We start from the raw sequence: 5000 nt of genomic DNA, 5'->3' as shown, positions 1-5000 counted from the left end.
GGGGATTAGAGCAAGGGAGGATGTGCGTCCCCGGGGCCTGCTGGAGGTCAAGGTCCATGCTGGATATGCGCTGGAGCGTAACTACAAGAAAGGTAAGCTAGTGGGGGACTAGAGCAGGGGAGGATGTGCGTCCCCGGGGCATGCTGGAGGTCAAGGGCCATGCTGGATATGCGGTGGAGGGTAACTGCGGGAGAAGGAAAGCTAGTGGGGGAGTAGAGCAGAGGAGTATGTTGGTCCCCGGGGCCTGCTGGAGGTCCAGGTCCATGCCCGATGTGAGTAGCAGCAGGGCCAGCGCGCCCAGGAGCACATCTTTTTCGACCGTGAAGGAGACAGGAGGCCGACTCACTGCCTCGGCTAAATGGAGAGGGAATTTCAGAAGGGCCAGGGCACAAGCATGGACCTTTTCAGCTGTAAGGGAGGCAAGAGCAAGGTGTGATGTAGGTCCCCGGGGCCTGCTGGAGGTCCAGGTCCATGCCCGATGTGAGTAGCAGCAGGGCCAGCGCGCCCAGGAGCACATCTTTTTCGACCGTAAAGGAGACAGGAGGCCGACTCTCTGCCTCGGCTAAATGGAGAGGGAATTTCAGAAGGGCCAGGGCACAAGCATGGACCTTTTTCAGCTGTAAGGGAGGCAAGAGCAAGGTGTGATGTAGGTCCCCGGGGCCTGCTGGAGGTCCAGGTCCATGCCCGATGTGAGTAGCAGCAGGGCCAGCGCGCCCAGGAGCACATCTTTTTCGACCGTAAAGGGAGACAGGAGGCCGACTCACTGCCTCGGCTAAATGGAGAGGGAATTTCAGAAGGGCCAGGGCACAAGCATGGACCTTTTTCAGCTGTAAGGGAGGCAAGAGCAAGGTGTGATGTAGGTCCCCGGGGCCTGCTGGAGGTCAAGGTCCATGCTGGATATGCAGTGGAGGGTAACTGCAGGAGAAGGAAAGCTAGTGGGGGATTAGAGCAAGGGAGGATGTGCGTCCCCGGGGCCTGCTGGAGGTCAAGGTCCATGCTGGATATGCGCTGGAGCGTAACTACAAGAAAGGTAAGCTAGTGGGGGACTAGAGCAGGGGAGGATGTGCGTCCCCGGGGCATGCTGGAGGTCAAGGGCCATGCTGGATATGCGGTGGAGGGTAACTGCGGGAGAAGGAAAGCTAGTGGGGGAGTAGAGCAGAGGAGTATGTTGGTCCCCGGGGCCTGCTGGAGGTCCAGGTCCATGCCCGATGTGAGTAGCAGCAGGGCCAGCGCGCCCAGGAGCACATCTTTTTCGACCGTGAAGGAGACAGGAGGCCGACTCACTGCCTCGGCTAAATGGAGAGGGAATTTCAGAAGGGCCAGGGCAAAAGCATGGACCTTTTCAGCTGTAAGGGAGGCAAGAGCAAGGTGTGATGTAGGTCCCCGGGGCCTGCTGGAGGTCCAGGTCCATGCCCGATGTGAGTAGCAGCAGGGCCAGCGCGCCCAGGAGCACATCTTTTTCGACCGTAAAGGAGACAGGAGGCCGACTCTCTGCCTCGGCTAAATGGAGAGGGAATTTCAGAAGGGCCAGGGCACAAGCATGGACCTTTTTCAGCTGTAAGGGAGGCAAGAGCAAGGTGTGATGTAGGTCCCCGGGGCCTGCTGGAGGTCCAGGTCCATGCCCGATGTGAGTAGCAGCAGGGCCAGCGTCGTAGCATAGGCACAAGCAGTGTGTGCGTGTGTGTGGCAAAGTGTTTCTGCGCAGTGTACCAGGGGCATGTTTGAATTTAGATTCTGGAGTACCAGGGGCACGAGGATTTTTCAGCTGTAAGGGAGGCAAGAGCAAGGTGTGATGTAGGTCCCCGGGGCCTGCTGGAGGTCAAGGTCCATGCTGGATATGCAGTGGAGGGTAACTGCAGGAGAAGGAAAGCTAGTGGGGGATTAGAGCAAGGGAGGATGTGCGTCCCCGGGGCCTGCTGGAGGTCAAGGTCCATGCTGGATATGCGCTGGAGCGTAACTACAAGAAAGGTAAGCTAGTGGGGGACTAGAGCAGGGGAGGATGTGCGTCCCCGGGGCATGCTGGAGGTCAAGGGCCATGCTGGATATGCGGTGGAGGGTAACTGCGGGAGAAGGAAAGCTAGTGGGGGAGTAGAGCAGAGGAGTATGTTGGTCCCCGGGGCCTGCTGGAGGTCCAGGTCCATGCCCGATGTGAGTAGCAGCAGGGCCAGCGCGCCCAGGAGCACATCTTTTTCGACCGTGAAGGAGACAGGAGGCCGACTCACTGCCTCGGCTAAATGGAGAGGGAATTTCAGAAGGGCCAGGGCAAAAGCATGGACCTTTTCAGCTGTAAGGGAGGCAAGAGCAAGGTGTGATGTAGGTCCCCGGGGCCTGCTGGAGGTCCAGGTCCATGCCCGATGTGAGTAGCAGCAGGGCCAGCGCGCCCAGGAGCACATCTTTTTCGACCGTAAAGGAGACAGGAGGCCGACTCTCTGCCTCGGCTAAATGGAGAGGGAATTTCAGAAGGGCCAGGGCACAAGCATGGACCTTTTTCAGCTGTAAGGGAGGCAAGAGCAAGGTGTGATGTAGGTCCCCGGGGCCTGCTGGAGGTCCAGGTCCATGCCCGATGTGAGTAGCAGCAGGGCCAGCGCGCCCAGGAGCACATCTTTTTCGACCGTAAAGGGAGACAGGAGGCCGACTCACTGCCTCGGCTAAATGGAGAGGGAATTTCAGAAGGGCCAGGGCACAAGCATGGACCTTTTTCAGCTGTAAGGGAGGCAAGAGCAAGGTGTGATGTAGGTCCCCGGGGCCTGCTGGAGGTCCAGGTCCATGCCCGATGTGAGTAGCAGCAGGGCCAGCGCGCCCAGGAGCACATCTTTTTCGACCGTAAAGGGAGACAGGAGGCCGACTCACTGCCTCGGCTAAATGGAGAGGGAATTTCAGAAGGGCCAGGGCACAAGCATGGACCTTTTTCAGCTGCAAGGGAGGGAAGAGCAATGTGCGATGTAGGTCCCCGGGGCCTGCTGGAGGTCCAGGTCCATGCCCGATGTGAGTAGCAGCAGGGCCAGCGCGCCCAGGAGCACATCTTTTTCGACCGTAAAGGAGAGAGGAGGCCGACTCTCTGCCTCGGCTAAATGGAGAGGGAATTTCAGCAGGGCCAGGGCACAGGCATGGACCTTTTTCAGCTGTAAGGGAGGCAAGAGCAAGGTGTGATGTAGGTCCCCGGGGCCTGCTGGAGGTCCAGGTCCATGCCCGATGTGAGTAGCAGCAGGGCCAGCGCGCCCAGGAGCACATCTTTTTCGACCGTAAAGGGAGACAGGAGGCCGACTCACTGCCTCGGCTAAATGGAGAGGGAATTTCAGCAGGGCCAGGGCACAGGCATGGACCTTTTTCAGCTGTAAGGGAGGCAAGAGCAAGGTGTGATGTAGGTCCCCGGGGCCTGCTGGAGGTCCAGGTCCATGCCCGATGTGAGTAGCAGCAGGGCCAGCGCGCCCAGGAGCACATCTTTTTCGACCGTAAAGGGAGACAGGAGGCCGACTCACTGCCTCGGCTAAATGGAGAGGGAATTTCAGAAGGGCCAGGGCACAAGCATGGACCTTTTTCAGCTGTAAGGGAGGCAAGAGCAAGGTGTGATGTAGGTCCCCGGGGCCTGCTGGAGGTCCAGGTCCATGCCCGATGTGAGTAGCAGCAGGGCCAGCGCGCCCAGGAGCACATCTTTTTCGACCGTAAAGGGAGACAGGAGGCCGACTCACTGCCTCGGCTAAATGGAGAGGGAATTTCAGAAGGGCCAGGGCACAAGCATGGACCTTTTTCAGCTGCAAGGGAGGGAAGAGCAATGTGCGATGTAGGTCCCCGGGGCCTGCTGGAGGTCCAGGTCCATGCCCGATGTGAGTAGCAGCAGGGCCAGCGCGCCCAGGAGCACATCTTTTTCGACCGTAAAGGAGAGAGGAGGCCGACTCTCTGCCTCGGCTAAATGGAGAGGGAATTTCAGCAGGGCCAGGGCACAGGCATGGACCTTTTTCAGCTGTAAGGGAGGCAAGAGCAAGGTGCGATGTAGGTACCCGGGGCCTTTTGTCGTACCATAGGCACGAGTGGTGTGTGTGTGTGGCAAAGACTTTCTGCGCAGTGTCCCAGGGGCACGGGGAAAGGTTGTTGTACCATAGGCACGAGAAAAGTTGTCGTACCATAGGCACGAGAAAAGTTGTCGTACCATAGGCACGAGTGGTGTGTGTGTGTGTGGCAAAGTGCTACTGAGCGGTGTACCAGGGGCAGGGCGAAAAGTTGTTGTACCATAGGCACGAGAAAAGTTGTTGTACCATAGGCACGAGAAAAGCTGTCATACCAGGGGCACGGAGGAAAGTTGTTGTACCATAGGCACGAGAAAAGTTGTCGTACCATAGGCACGAGGAGAGTTTGTGTGGCAAAGTGCTACTGAGCGGTGTACCAGGGGCACGGCGAAAAGTTGTTGTACCATAGGCACGAGAAAAGTTGTCGTACCATAGGCACGAGAAAAGTTGTCGTACCATAGGTACGAGGAGTGTGCGTGTGTGGCAAAGTGCTACTGAGCGGTGTACCAGGGGCACGGCGAAAAGTTGTTGTACCATAGGCACGAGAAAAGTTGTTGTACCATAGGCACGAGAAAAGCTGTCGTACCAGGGGCACGGAGGAAAGTTGTCGTACCATAGGCACGAGAAAAGTTGTCGTACCATAGGTACGAGGAGTGTGCGTGTGTGGCAAAGTGCTACTGAGCGGTGTACCAGGGGCACGGCGAAAAGTTGTTGTACCATAGGCACGAGAAAAGTTGTTGTACCATAGGCACGAGAAAAGCTGTCGTACCAGGGGCACGGAGGAAAGTTGTTGTACCATAGGCACGAGAAAAGTTGTCGTACCATAGGCACGAGGAGAGTGTGTGTGTGGCAAAGTGCTACTGAGCGGTGTACCAGGGGCACGGCGAAAAGTTGTTGTACCATAGGCACGAGAAAAGTTGTTGTACCATAGGCACAAGAAAAGCTGTCGTACCAGGGGCACGGAGGAAAGTTGTTGTACCATAGGCACGAGAAAAG

The sequence above is a fragment of the Astatotilapia calliptera genome, chromosome 6 (assembly GCF_964374335.1).
Source record: "Astatotilapia calliptera chromosome 6, fAstCal68.1, whole genome shotgun sequence".
Classification (NCBI taxonomy): Eukaryota; Metazoa; Chordata; class Actinopteri; order Cichliformes; family Cichlidae; genus Astatotilapia; species Astatotilapia calliptera.
This window is presented reverse-complemented; position numbering follows the sequence as displayed.